Source organism: Aptenodytes patagonicus, chromosome 15 (genome assembly GCF_965638725.1).
Source record: "Aptenodytes patagonicus chromosome 15, bAptPat1.pri.cur, whole genome shotgun sequence".
In the NCBI taxonomy this organism is placed as follows: Eukaryota; Metazoa; Chordata; class Aves; order Sphenisciformes; family Spheniscidae; genus Aptenodytes; species Aptenodytes patagonicus.
The window spans coordinates 16,486,859-16,502,704 of record NC_134963.1 but is presented as its reverse complement, the minus strand read 5'-3'; positions in this window follow the sequence as shown (position 1 = coordinate 16,502,704).

Below are 15,846 nucleotides of genomic sequence, written 5' to 3'. Positions count from 1 at the left end.
GTAGGAGGCTGGAAGAGGTAAAGGGTGAGCTCTGGTGTTGGTGAGGGTAGGGAGGGTTTGAGGACTTCAAAGAAAGGCAGTTTTGCTTCTGCTTTGTGCTTTGCTGGGTTTGGCACAAGTCTTCCGGCTATTCCTAGACCTATTTTACACTCAGATGTCACTGAGTTAAATGGGATTTACCCAGCAGGGCTCAGGACCTTGTTGACTGTTCCTCATCTCATGATACTTTCTCTTTCTTCCTTTCTCGCTGTGCAAGTCACAGTCAATTTTCTGCTCACGTCCTTTATGCCAGGAGTGAAATCAAATAAACAAAGTCAACAGGGAGGAGCCAGAATGGCTCTGGATGGATGAGGGATGCAGTCCAGACTGTCCTGGGAAGAATGGACTCCCCATCACAGAGCGCAGTGCTGCACAACTCAGCACGTAGTGTCCCCTACGCATTGTCACCATATAGACCCTTGATAATGCAGTGCCCACTATTGAAGGTGCAGTAAAAACACAGGCCTTCAAGCAGTGGTGGAAAGACATTGTGTTCATGCTTGCTTCTGTGACAGCATTTGCCTCCACAGATCCACACTTATACTTTGCTGTGAGCTCCACACTTGTCCTTGCAACAAGCAGGAACAGTACCAAAAGAGAAACACTTTTTCCAGGTTTTCAGGTCCACCTGTAAGCACCACCAGGCGCCAAGGAAATGATTATGCCCCTCCTTCTCGTGGTAACATGTGAAGTGTATTTATCCTCTGCCCCCTCCCTCCATCTTGCCATCCTCCTGCAGAGAGCAGGGAGATGGGACTGTACCTCTGCCTATGGATGGGGAAGTGGAGTCCAAAAGCGTGTGCCCTCAGGTGGTGATTTGTCCCATCCTAAATGAGGTGCCTGACACGGGTATGGTGAGCCTCACTCCAAAGGTCCCCGTCTCTGTCATCCCCATCTAATGCTGCCAAGGTGCAACATCTGACATGGACACATTTTATGTAAAAGTAATTTCATCAAACTGGTTTTGAAAGCTTTCTTTTTTAATAGATAACTGTGATTCACTGAGATCAAAACTATACAAGGATGCTGTGGCTTTGACACCATTTCCATCAGCAAGACCTTTTCAATCAAAGCCAGGGAGGAAGAGAGGGGTAATGCAGTGTGAAAGAAACCCCACTAATGGCCTGGTTCATAAGAAATCCTAGATGTTGATTGGAAAGGACTTAGATGCTCTGACACATGTAGCTCAAGCGGTTCTAGCGTAAGCTGTGGTCTCCTGAGGATTGCTCACTTTCCCTGTCCAGAGCCCCTCCAAGCCTGCAAAAGATGAACAGTCTGGGTCTGTGCGTTGAAAGTCCCTCACAGGGCTGGGTCTAAACCTCATTGCTATAGCTGCTGAATCAGCCTTGCTGGAAACACATCATCAGATGACCATGATCATCAGAGGCTGGGAGCGGGACAAGACCAGCCAAAGCTGACCATGGCCTGGCACTGGACCTTGGTAGCTTTGTTCTCTGCCCACTGCACACAGCAGATTGCGCTCTCAACAGTGTTTCAGGAACAGTCATTTTGCTGCATGCAGGGGATCTAGAAGTGCAATGCCCGGAGGGAGACAAGCTCAGGCAGAGCTAATGGTCTCTCTTGGCTTCAGACTTCAGGAGTCTACAGTTGCCTCAAATGTGTTTGTGGCAGCTGCTTTCCTCCCCTCTTACCCCTCTTTCACTGGATGTGAGAGGACATGCAAGTTGCCTTTGCCTCTTCTGCCTTTCTCCTGAGACAGGGGACTCCCATTTCCAAGCTGGTCCTCCAGACAGCAGCACTGTGACTCTCCAACTGCTGAAAAACATTACTCAGGTCCCCAAACTGAAATCAGCTTAAATTTGTGGGGCTTCTTAATGAAGCTCATCTGAGTTCTGCTTACTGCATACTGGTTTTGGAGACCACGTTTCCAAGCTTTTCTCATCTGAGGCTGAAGTCTCCCCAGTCTTACTCTGAGTCGGGGAACCATCAGAGAAACACCAGATCTCACAAGACTCAGGACAGTGCTGAGAGCTGGCAATGCTGTGTCAGGGATTGGAACCTGCTTCTGGCAGTAGTGCCTGCAGTTACCTGCCTGTGAGGACAAGTACCTGTTTGTAACCCTGGCCCTGGGCTGCAGGCAGATGGCATCTCTGCCCCATCCTTCCCCAGTAGCTCATAGAAGATCATGGAGCAAATGCCCAACTGCCTGTGACTCCACAGGGCTGAGATCTCTGCTCCTAAACAGGATCTCCTAAACCTTGTGAGCAAGTGGTGTTCCCACATCTCTCTGCCCTGACATGAAGATTATATGAGCTGCTAAGTTTTGCTACAAACAAACATGATGCATAGAAAAAATAAAGGCCGGAAGGTTTTCTAATTCGAAACTGTGTTTCTGGGTTAGTTCCCTGTCATTAGTGAGGGAGAAGAGCTATTGCCGTTCTGCCTCCTTTTCAAAATCAGAAACGGATAAAAAAACCCAGAGTCATTGAAAGATGGGGTGGGCGGGAGAACAGAGAACAGGCAGGAGAGGCAAAGGTTTCTTAGGGATGGTATTGGACCACAGTGTCACGATTGCTGATGGGAAGCTCCAGAGATAGCACGAACTCTGGGTACAACCATGGTGAGGGCAAGGAATCTGTGAAATTATGCAGAGACCTTCCCTATAAAGCCAAGCCCAAATGTTTGAATCTGGCTAGGGACAGAAACACTAATTAGAGACCCCTTGATTTGAGCTGTAACTAGGGCACTGCATGGGGAAATGCTGAGGCAGGTGAGACTTAATGGAATTGCTTCCCAGGGCATCTATAAATAGGGAGAATGGAGACTTGGCAAAGGAGGGGCACGATGAAAATAAAGGTATACACTGCCCACTCACTAAACGATAAGGGACTTCAAATCTTGAAATGACCCACCTTCAGTACAGTTTGAGAGACTTGTTCTAGGTCAGCAGGTACCAAAAAGGCCCAGCTGTCATCAAGCATAAAACCAGTAACGTCTTTTGGGATGAAATCATAGCTTTTGATAGGCTGCCGCACTCTGCATGGCACCAACACAGGCGTGCTAGCTGGGATGAGTCACGGGCTGGGCTTCTTCGCAGCATTTTGGTAGTGGGTGGCTCCATCTGCAGTGGTTTGCTTGTGTCAGGGTCCATCTGCAGTGATTTATTTGTGGGTCGGGTCTGTTGGCAGTGGTTTGCTCATGGCTCACCTCCTCTGTGGTGGTGTGGTTGTGGCTGGCTCCCACTTGCATTTGTTGTTCTGTGGCTGGTTTTGAGTATTATCACTTGCATTTAAAGCAGAAAGGGAACGACTGCAAAATCCAGTATGAGGAGGGAGTGCTGGACTTTTCCATGTGAGTGGGTAGCTAACATTTTAAAACAGTGAAGCTGCACCTATTGGCTGGTTGTGGTCAGTGGGGCTTAAACCAGCACTCCTGCAACTCACTGCATGTGTGCCTGCTGCTGCCTGAGCTGTAAGATCCTGCTCTGCTTTCTGCACAAGCTTGTTGGGTGCAGTTTAATCCAGCACCTCTAGAGAAGGACCGTAAGCTTCATGGCGTGGACAGCTGATGTGGTTCTGCCTGTCCCTGGGGCAGGCTGCCAGGAGCGCAGCAGCATCTCTCACCAGGTATGCTGCGTGATCCCTGCCATCGCCCCAACAGGCCGGGGATCCTCCCTGCTGCCCGTGAGCAGAAAGGCGCATTATGCACTAGCATGTCCATGTCCGGGAGGAGTGGCACGGCATCTTTCTTTTACAGCACCCACCATGGACAGTCCCCAAATACACATGGAGCTGCCTCCCCCAGACCCCCAGACATCAGCCTCCCCATCGCTGCCTTGCCCTGCTTGAGGAACTCTGTGATTAGCCTCTGAGCTCTGGGGTAAAGCAACAGAGACGGCTCTGCCTGAGCTGCAATTTCCAGCAGTGCCACAAGCACAATATGAGACCTCGGGTGAGTCATTCAACCTCTTTCCCAGCGCCCATCTGGGTGCAGAGGGGCACCAGCCCCTCTAGGGAGGAGACTGTGCTGGGTCTTCACACACGTCCAAGCTTCTCCTTCAGCAGGAGAAGGGCAGGATGCTCGACTGCTTTTTGTTTTCACTGGGGCAAAGCCCTGGAGTGGGCTGACTGAGGACTCTTATGTAGCTGCATGCTTGCTAAATAAGGGCAGAGCTGCTCTTTTCTCCCCCCATATTTCCATTCAAACCTCAACAACAGCAGCAGCAGGAGCAGCTGCTCCCATGGAATATTTATAAGTTGTTTGCAGAAATGTCAAGAAGAGCCAGTGGTTGTATTAACACACTCTCAGAGCAGCAGTCTCGGAAAGTTATCTTATGTGATTCTTAGTCAAAGTGCTTTATGTAACAGTTACAAGCGCTTACAAATCCCAGTGACATTTTCTTGTTTCTTGACAAACAGCCGTTCAGTGTCCTGACACTGAGACAGGAATCAATCACTTTTGCTCGTTCATTAGCTGTCTCCATCCTCCCCTCCGCCCCGCAGTGAAATTAACACCAGGTTATCTGGAAGGCTCAGTCCCTTTCTGCATGACAATTAGAGACCGAGCTCAAAGAAGATGCAGCAAGGCTGGATAACAGGCACGCTCCTTACCCAGCGATGTCAGACATTCACACGAATTTCAAGTTGACTTCAAGACGTTAGGACTAAATGTTCCCATTTGCTTTGGGCAGTAAAAATAGAAATTTTAACAAGGTTTCCAAGCAAGACTATTAAATTCTGTATTTTGCTAAATGCTTTTTTTTTGCTCCTCACTGCCCCTCCCTTGCTGTCAGACTGACCTTGCTGGGACTGTGGGGACGAGGCTCGTGGGGACGAAGGGTGTTGGAGCAAAAGCAACTTGAAGTCACCCAAACAAGGAAGTCTGGGAATGCATTCATATGCACACCTAATTTCTATGAGTTAGGGGTGGGAGTGGAAAGTACACTGGGATGTTTAAATTTACTATGTGTGTTTTGAGGTTGTGTGTCACTTTTAGGAGTGTTTCCAGCAACGGCATCTCACCAGAGAGCTTCAATACCAAGGTCCTCCAGACTCCACATGGGTAAGTTCTTGCAGCGTTGTTGGTTTGGTTGGACCTGGGAGGTGCTTTGGTCTTTGACCAGATTGTTCTTGGCCAACTTTTGTAACCTGGAGGGGTCAGGAATATTTAAGTGCAGTCAGAGGAGCATTCAGCTTCTGATTTGTTTCCACCCTTGGAATATATTACTTATTTCCACCAGAGCCGTGGTCTTTAAACAACCTAAGAGATTATTTCCAACCACTGGGTGAAACAAGGGCCATCCCAGAAGGAATAGGTGTTTGCGGGGAAAAAAATCTGTTTTCTCCTGACAGAGTGGCCTAATAGTTCTGGGAAGGAGAAAACTCTGACACACGGACATCCCGTTTTTCATTGTGTGTTCTATATCACTGGTGCAGCTCATACATTGTGCCAGGGCCCTGAGTTAACTAATAGGTCCTAATGGTCCTGACCAGCCTTGTTTGGGGTCTCCACCCAAACTGTGGGCCCAGGAGCTCTATTTATGTTCACCCTGGTGCCTTCAGTCCCTGTCGGAGCCATGCTGGAGGACTGCTGGTCTACAGCTCAGCCATAGTCATCTCTGTGCCTGGCTACAGAGCCCTGCTGCTCTGAACCCCACCTGTGGGCTGATTTCATGGCTTGACGTTGGACCTGTCCCGTCACTATGGACCTGCTTGGTGATCACTGGACCTGGTCCTGACCTGTGGATTGACTTCCTGGCTTCACCTCAGACCTGCCTCATTGCTGTGATATTGCCTTATGATGTGGACTCTTGGCTGGACCTGGCCACAATTTCTTGGTCTTGTTTCCTCACTCAGGTCCTGTGGGACAGGCTGTGGCTGGTGGGGCCCCTTCCAGCCGTGGGATCCCTCTCAGCTCCTGGCTTGCCTTCCCTGAGGGAGCAGCCCTGCTCTTGCTGCTCCCTGACACATGTCATGAAATCATAAACCTTACAGACACCAGCTATATGATGAAAAGGGGCTAGCAGAACAAAAGGCAACCCAGGTGGCCTGAAGCTTGTCTAAGGTATGACCTCAGCCTTCTCCAGAGTCACTAAATTTTGCTGCTTGCAAAACCTTTTGTGGGGCTGGAACAATGCATATATGTATAAGGGGTGTCTGGTCAAGCTTTATACTTTCCAGGTTCTTTCTGGTTTGCTTGAAAAAAATGAGGAGGAGTGTGGGCTCCAAACCATGTACCAAAGACGGGAGAGGAAGCATCTGGTGTGCCCAGGGGTTGTCATAGTGAAGATGAGTGACACATAATAATGATGAATTCAGAAACTTTCACCTTGATTTCCCTGCCTATTTGAGCTTTGAAGTGAGCCTCTAATATTATGTTAGCAGTTTATTGTGTGTGCTTCATTAAAAATACATCACAGACTTTTTTGAGCTAGAAGGGACGCAAATTAGGTCATCTAGTCCAGCATCCCGCTGTTCTGCCAGGACTCTGATCTTGCTAATGACTCCAGCCCAGCCCTGACAGGTTCTCGTCTGGCTGTCAATTGAAGTTCTCGGCTGACAGGAGGGAACCAGGCTCCATCCGAGATGATTTAACTTTTTAAAAAGTTTCAGGCTTCTTGTTAAATGGGGTTTTATTTCACGTTCCAGTACATCCGCTTGGCCGGTGCTTGAGCTGCAAGGAGAGCAGCTTTGTCTCCTCTGCTGTGTTGCAGCTCCCCTCCGTGCTTTGAGCTGGGCAGATTCAGCTGCTGTTGCCACTGTGAAGCAATGCAGGCATAGGCAGGTGTGACACAGGAGCTGCTCACTGGTGGGAGGTCTTCTCGAATGCATCTCCATGGCTGAAAGTACTTTGGTGGAAACGTTGCTCCAGGACCCTGGCTGCAGTGGTCTTTCCTCATAGTTTGTCCCCAGCCCTTTTCCAGCTTTGCTTTCTCCCATGCCTGTCCCCTGCAGTTCCCTTGGCTGCTCCTCTGGGATAATGGTGCAGGCAAAGGTGTAAGGCTCAGCACTACTGAGGGAAGAAGAATCCCTTTGTTTTGAGTTCTGCGATGTTAGAAATGTAGGGTTTGCCTCAGACTCTTTGTCAGCCTAAGCTGGAGGACACAAGGGTCTGAGAAACACTGGGCCAGACCTAAATGAACATACTGGTAGGCTGCCATCTTATTGTCCCCTTGGGCTGACTCTTTCTGTGGATTGGTGCAGCTCTTGAGGTTTGGTGGGACCTCAGCATCACACAACTTGCTTCTAGGTTGTGCTACTGGTTGCTGTGATTGAGCCCCATGCAGCCTTGTATCTTCCTGCCAAGGGAAGACACAACAAAGCTCAGCTAAATGCGCACCAGTGCTGGCTAGTGTGGACAAGGAGGCTGGCCCCCATGTGAACTCAAGAACTAGCTCACCTAACACTATAGGCATGTGCATGGAAGAGCAATGAGATCCATCAACTCGATCAACTCTCCTGTGGGCAGACCAGGACCTCTGTGCGCCGACTGCTGCCTTGGGAGATGCATCTGAGTTGTGTCCTAGTGAGGAGGAGTCTGACCCAACATTTGCTGCTCCTAGAACAAGTGGTTTGGCCAGGGTCAGCATGATGCTGGCAGATCTGGGGGAGAGACAGCATAACAAGTGCAGGGGAGGGACCAGTGGCTTTTGCCCTGAAAGACCATCATGCCACAGCATTGTTGTGCTCTGAACTGAGGTCTACAAGCAAGGTTTCATTCTGGGGGGAGATCTGAGCACGTGCCTACCCTGGGAGCATGGAGACTCACTAGCTGTGCAGCAGGACCTGGAAAGTCCAAGCAGCCTGACCTGGCCTTCCCTGGATTTTGAGGCAGAAGAGACTGATTCCGGCTTGAAGATGCTCCTGGTTTTTTCTCAGGCTCCGTGCCTCCTCCAGGGGAAGGAAAGCACAGACCTTCATTAGCTGTAATGACTGACTGGTTTGGGTTGGGGCCACGGGCCCTGGGCTGTGCAGTGCTTGGCAGAGTGCTGTGCTGAGCAGTCTAGCATGACCTAGAAAAACCTCTTAATGTGTTGTTCATTTTGAAAGGGGCAATGGTCTTATCGAATCACAAACCACATCCTTCAGCACCAAAGCTACTGCAGCCAAGTTAACTCAATTAGTAAATCACCATGCAGAGCTATTTAGAGACAGTTTTTAATGGCTCTAGCAACAGGAGGATAATAATATAGAAACAAAGTGCACTAATATGCTGTGATGGGATAACTGGCATCCCTCTCCACCCCTGCAGGGCCTTTGTAAAGCAGTACTGTTATATGGGGCTTTCTCATTTCCATGGAGGCCCCCTCCCTAGATCCATTCCCTGGAGCTCCTTCTTTGTCATCTCTGCAGCCTCAGAGAAACTCACACATTTTCAAAGCATGCGAATTTGAGAGGGTGTGTGGTGGTGGTTTTTTTTTTTTTCTTTTTTTGCTTTCCCCAGCAATCTTATTTTAAGTCTGTCCTCCCCCTCTTCCCTCCTGCAAGTCTGTTTTGCCTTGTGTTAGCCCACTTGAGATCTGGGCACCTGCACTCAAAGGTGCTGTCTCCTGTTTTGGGGGGGTTGCAGGCTACCTGGGGGACAAAGTCCAGGTGCTATGCTGGCCATAGGAGGTTCACCGGGTAACAGGGACCAGTCCCTGGAAGGGTGTTTGTACCCTGAGACCCAGGACCATGCTGCTGGGCTGGCAGGCTGTTACGCTAGGACTCCTGGGATCTTTTCCATCCTTTGCCACAACCTGCAACAGCAAAACCTAGCCAAAGCAGAGAGGTTAACAGAGTCATTAGCCACCTGTGTCACAAGAGTTATGAAGAGAGGCAGAGCTCCTGTGCAGTACTTCTCTTCCAGAGCTCAGTCTCTCTAGGAAGGGCTCAGCCCTATATTGTCATTACTCATGGGAGAAATGGAGGCTCTGAGTGGGTAAAATGCCCCAGGTGACCTTAAAGGGTGATAGCAGAGGTGGGATTTGGACACAAACTGCTGCATTTTCATCCAGGGCTCATCACATGCAGAGAATTTAAATCCTTAAATGAGCAACAATCAGCATCTTTCCCAAATGAGGCTGAAAACTGATATTCACTTATGTACGGTTTCTTCTTTGCATTTAGTCTCATGTTTCACTAACAGTGGAATTCAGCAGCTCTGATTCAATTTTGGAGATGCTCATTTCCCCCGCACAAGATGGACAGCTGTAGCTGGAAAGCCTGGCTTGAAGAGTGACCTTGCAGCAGGGTGATGCCCAATCAAATGCTATAGAAGTAGGAAGACCAGGGCTGCCTCTCCATGTAGTCTTGCTGCAGACTCCTTGCAAGCATGCCTTCGGATGATGCTAAATGATCTCACAGTTTTCCCACACAGTCTCACCTCACTCAACCTGGAGAGCACTCGGGCTGGAACGACTGCTCTGTTCTCCTTTCCACGGGCACTGCTTAATGTGTGGCCTGTTTCACCCAGCCCTGCCCTGAATATAGCACTATAAATGCCCTGGTACTTATTGCTATGGTATCTGAGTGCTTCCCAGCTGGCCCTGGACATTTTCAAGACCGTTGTAAAATAGGGAGATTATTTTAACACCATTGTAGGCAGCGCTTTCCAGGTGCTTGGAGAGCAGGGCATTTGGAGAGCAGAATTTGGTGCTGCTGCCATCTAATCCACTCAAAACACATACGGGATTTGGCTTGTCAGAGCAGCAAACTGCCAGAAAGTCAGTCCCAACCTCCTCCCTTTTAGCAAACAAAATTTCTATGATTTGACTGCTTTGAGGATGACACACAGGTTAAAAAACAAAAAAAAACAAAAAACCCCCACCCAAAACCCCACAAAAAACCTCACGACCAAAATTGTGATATTTCTATTCTTTTCTTTCCCAAACATTTAGCTAACAGGCAGCATTTCCCAGCCATCTCTAATAAGAGTGGTATAAATGATACCAACATGCAAATAATCTTTGAGGCATTAAGTGGCCAGAAGAGTTTGGACCCAACAGAAATGTCAGTGTATTTTCATTCCCCCCCACTGCCAAGAGGGCTGAAAAGAGGAAAACTGTGTGTTCAACAAAAAAATCTGTTAAACTGATTCTACTTCAGGTTTCTCTAGTGGAAGCAAAAGCTTGGAAATAGCAGCCTGCACTTAGGCACCGGTCCCCGAGACAGTCAGGCAGAGGCCATCTCCTCTCCCCCCAGCCCAGCCTTGGGAGCTCTGTCAAGGATGAGGAACACAGGTCTGGTCCCTCCTCTGCTTCTGTCCCTCAAGAAAGGTCCCAGGGCATCCCCCCTGCTCCTTCTCATGCTGCATGTTGGGCTTCTTGTGAAATCCCTGAAATCCCTCCTAGATGGGGGTCATTGTCCCTAGGCTACAGCATCATACAAGGTTTTTCCACCATGGAAAATGCTGATATGCTTTGCTGCAGAGGGTGATCTCTGTGAGTCGTGACTAAACAAGCCCACCTGTACTTGGGGAGTGCTGCAACACCTTGTCCTAACCTTGCTTTTATACAGAACCAAGTGGCTGTGCCTTTCCCACAAGGTGCAAACATGGGTCTTGTGCCCATATCCCACAGTGATGTCACGTCCCACACTTGACTCCCTGCTTCTCGGCTGCCAGTTCATTCCCCTGCACTTGGACCCCACACCTCTGCCTTCAGCATTTCCATGGCCACTGGCTCACGGTGCACATCAGTGTCTTGAAGCTTTGCAAGCATTTTTGCACCCAGTGTCACTCCCTGGGGCAGGTTGGAAAGCTCAGTACTCCCACATCAATCTCAGGGAACTGAGTCACGAGAAGACTAAAAGCACAGACTCCAAAACATCTCAATTACTTTTATGAGCTTCTCTTTCTCAGCTCCAGGGAATGTTTTGCAAGGCTGGAGATGCATGTCGAAAACAGCCTGGGTGCCTCACGCCTGAAATCAATGGGCTTTTGATCAAGATGGAGCCGAGTGAAACGGACCCCCCCACACCCCCGAAAAATACGCTTTTGCCCAAAATGCCTGCGTACATCTGTATCTGTGCTGATATCAGTTTGGTTTCTTTTTCCTCAAGTTTTCACTGAAAACATTGAAACAGGAACATGTTCCATAGCACTTTAGCTTTCACAGAAAAAAAACCCAACAGTTTTTGAAAACTGAACATTTTAGTGGAAAACTGAAATTCCTGGGTGGTTTCCTTTTCCAGTGCTAAGGGGAAATTTTGCAAAAAGTCAATTTTTCCTGCAAAGAAGTGTGAGCTGTGCTGATTTTCAAGCAGCTGTAGCATGAGCTCATATAGGCAAAAAAGAAATGTAGCCTGTGCACTGGGGGCGAGAGGCATCTGGTGAACAAGAGCAGATTGTTACACCAGTAAAAGGCATTAAGATTCAACAGTGAAAACTGACAATCTTGAGAAAGGAGCATGGAGGGAGAGGATCAGGTTAATTAGCTTCCCAGAAGAATTGGAGGCCACGAGCTCAGCAGAACTTTGTGGAGGAATTAATTAAAGGTTTGTTTGTAGCTGAGCTTGATGATAAAAAAAACAATAAAAATTCCCACTGCAAGTGCCTATTGCATCCTGACACATCGAGCTGCTCCTGGACTCCTGCCAAGCACTCATACAGCCCGGTGTTTACACCTTCAAAGAGTCAGTGGACAGGAGGGAGAATTAATTGCAATGAGCCCAGACAAGGCTGCCGGAGGGAGACCATCAGAGCTGCCTTCATCCCGCCACCCTGGTGGGTGGGCAGGACAGCGAGAGCGGAGCTGTGCGGAGGGAGAGGACCAGGCAGGTCACTATAGGGCCAGAGGGATGCAGGGACACATCAGGCATCACTTGATGCTGCAACGCTCTCAGGGTCAGAACCACGATGACTTTGGGGAGCAGGGCAACAGCTGACCTGCTGAGCATGGCCCCTGCAGAGCTCCTTTCCCCTATCCCTATGGGTAACCCATTCACTGTGCTGATAACATCACAGGGGTGTGCTGAGAAAAGCAGCAGGAGCAGGTCAACACCTTGCAGAAAGGTTGTGCTACTGCTGGAGTACCGCAAGACTTCCTTCAAGAGGAGCAGTGACTGGGAATACAGGAGCTCTGCTTCAACAGGGCCAGTCCTCAGGGCAGAGCGAATTCCTGTTTCGGCTGAGGTTCCTGGACCTTAAAGTCTGAATTTTGCTTCTGTGCTGTTTGGTCATGAGGTTCAAGGACCGTTGTCCATGGTGTGAATAGGGCAGGTCACACTGACAAAATAGCTGGGCTTCAGGGCACTGAAGTCTCCCTCAGCATGGAGCTGACAGATATAACCCATAAAAGGCTTTTTCAGGGGATCTGACATCATATTCTGTTTTTAAACATTAGTATTGAGCATTACCTAATCCATGTTAAATGGGTTGGGAAGTGACAACAGACTACAAAACACTAGTAATCAACACAAAACTGTCACTGAATGGGGACATTTCTGTTGGGATCTCAAGGAAACAGTGAAGCCTTTGTACTTTTCAACATTTCTATCAATTATCTAAAAATAAATCTAAAACTTGCCGACAACATCAAGACTGGCAGAATGGCATATACGATAAAAGCAAGCAGCTTTACAGACTTAACTAAATTCCTCGGTGAGTGGGGCTGCTCAATTAAAATGTGTTTTCGCACAGACAGATGAGTGTTAGCTGTTTTGGTGCAGGGCAGACGCGAGCTGTTGAAAGCACCAGCTCTGACAGGGATCTGCAGAAGGTGAGTGTGCTGGCCGTCATTCCCAGGCCAGCAAATTGGGGTAGGATTTAAGAGGATTGAGGACAGGGTAGAGAAGGTAATTTTAACTTTTATGTAAGGCACTGATGGGACTGGTAGAAAGATGCTCTCCCTTTGATACTCTCTACTTAGTGAGTCCCAAGGAATATTGATGCTGTGGGATTACTGCTGTCTCACTGAGCATCATAACTGGTGTTACTGGTGGCATGCAATGGCCATGTGCTTACGGCACATAGACCTGAACAGTCGCCCAGCTGGGGCATTGCAGTCTTACTGCCAGCCCTCTGCTTTGGACAACACTGTGTTCCCTTTGCTGTTTGGGTTATGCAGCCCTCCTTAAGCAGGAGATTATAGGGTGACTTCAGTCCCCAAATTCTTGCCAGATGGCTGTGGAGGGGGTGTTCGGTGATTGGCAGTACAACAGTGCATGCTCTGGGACAAGGCAGAGGGCAGTGCCCAGGGCAGCCCACACAGACATCCACCAATCTTGGACACACCAGGACAGGCTCTCCCAGACATCACACCCAGCCTCACACTGCCATGGGCACTGGGCCTGGCTCTTGCATTGGCACACCATCCCCACTGTAGGAGCCATATCTGGTGTGCCAGGACCTCACAGGGTGAGGTGGTAGAAGTCAAATGTACACCAGTTTTTCAGCTGCATTTGAGTTTTCTTCCCAAGGGAGTGTGTATCAGGGCAGGACCCAAGTGGACATCAGACATCCTCACTGGACAGCAAGAGTTGGGAATGCTCCAGTGTGACAGTGTAGATGCAGCTGACTAGAAACATCCCTTGGTGTATCATAAAGCTTCATGGTGAATTGAAATGCCAGTTCCCGCCCCTGAAATGCTCTCCCACCTCGCCTGCCTAACACAATGCTAAATAAGTTGAGTGAACATAAAAATCGGGCCAGGTAGCGTGGTCTTAGAGGTACATAAGGGAACAACCATGTTATGGGTAATATCCCTGAGACAATAAAGGTATGGCTTCATTCAGAGTGGGGTCAAGGACCACAACACCCACTGGAGTCAGAAATTTGGTCTCAGCTCGGCTGCACCCACTATGGCAGTTACAGAAGTAAGCCTTGGAGGCTTTTGGACAGTCTATTTCATCTCGGCTCTCTTGCGTTTAAATCATTTCAGCTTTGCACCTGAGCAAGAACATCCCTGGCTGAAGCCGTGTACCAGGGCACCTGGGTCCCCTGCAATTTTGTAGTGTGTTTTAAACCTGGTTCTGCTCTGGGGGAGGTTATAAATGTCCTGTGAAGGAGTTATGTGCCGTCAGGCACAACTTGCTTAGCTTTGAGCTTAGAACTGGATCTCCACTCTGCCCGATCAGCACATGGATGGAAAGAAACTGCCATTTACTGTCATGGATGCAGGTCTCCAGCACAGGCAGGTGCCAGATGGCTGCCTGGAAAGGAAACAGTGCAAGTGCCTCTGAAAGAGAACCTTTAGTAGAAATGTCGTGTTTTACAGGAACTGTCCATACAGACCTTAGAGGCAATGTAACCTTCCTTACGTACAGAGGTGCAGGAGGAACAGGGTCTGGCTGCAACAACTGCCATTGGGTTTGCTTAATAAAACAAGCTTTTGCAAGCTATCAAGATAAATAAAGGGAGCTGAGGCCAGAGGAGAGGAAGGAGGAAATGCTCTCACTGGGGCACTGATGCTGGGCCGGCTTCAGAGGCAAAGCTTTGCAAGAAGGCTTTTCTCAGTGATCTTTGCAGAACTAATGATACAGCTAAAAAGGGAGTTGAAATATTATATGAATCCTGAGATCAGAAGGAAGATAAGCAGATGTAAACATCTCAAATTCCTACAATAGGGGGATTTTTTCCAAAGGAGATGAAGAGAAAAGAAGAATCTTATCAGCAGCACCGAAGCTGATTGGGGGTGAGAAAGCAGCCCCGAGCCTCCTGAGATAGGGGGATTTATTTAGAAGACAACCACAGGCAAATATGGTTTTTTTTCCCTTGCTTTTTGATGAGGAATATTGCTGGAATCGGTTCAAGGGAGGGAGGCTTTGATCATGCTTTCGTGGAGCAAGAAAATCTGCTTTGAATTCTGGCACAAACCAAATCCCAGGAGGAACTGTGTGTGTGATGTTCACACTGGTGTAGAGACCCTGTTCAGATGATGGGACTGTCCAGAGACAGTGACTGTCCCCTCTTCACATCCTGCACTTAAAATAAATATGCATGGGCAACAGAGCACTGATGTCCTCACAGTGCTGTTGACAAGCTGAGAAATTAAATGTAGCTACCCAAACCTGAGCTGCTCCTTGCAGAGGAACCCAGAGCATCAGGGACTTCCAGAGGACAACACATACAAACCATCTTAGTACCTATTTTAAGATAAGAAGAACTGCCTTGGGGCAGTGTGTACCCAGATGCCAAAGTTAGTATAAAGGAACCCAGGGTCAAACTTCAAATACCACTTGGTGGTGTAAGGACCGAGGCTTCCTCCAGCTGTGCTTCTGGGGCACACGGTAAAACCACTGTCCAGATAAGATCCCCACTGTGGTGTGGGAAGGAAAAGTAAATGGGGGCAGATTCATGGCAGGAGCTGTTAAGCCTGTTCCTGCTAAGCATGCCAAGAAAAGTAGTGGTATCAGCAAATGTCTAAGAAGAATATATCTTCTGTTTCAAGGTGGGTCATAAATATGCTTCACCCAGGAAAATGCCATCGGGGTTTTTAAATAGTGACATTAGATCCACTAGAGGACAGAAAAGATCCATATCCAATGCCACAGGAATGTGATAAAAACAATATGTGTGGATTTGGCTAGATTTGTCCTATACTCAGAAAAAAGAGTATTTGTCTAGATGGTGTTAATTGGAGTAGCATGAAAAAATTCCAAAAATAAGTATCTTTTTCTATTCGGGAAACAGTGTTTCTCTGAAGGAAATTGCTTTTGAAGGAATGACACTAATTTTCAATTACTTTTTTCATTCCCTGCTTCTATTTTTAAGCAAAATATTTGAAAAACAAACTTCTTTACAAGACTTTGAAAGTGCATTTAGTTGAGCGTGTGGATTTTTCTTCTCTTTGGCCACTGAAAAACCTGTGCGAATGGAGAAAACTCAACTTCTCCCATGTGGATATTGGCTTCCCAGCTTATGCCACCT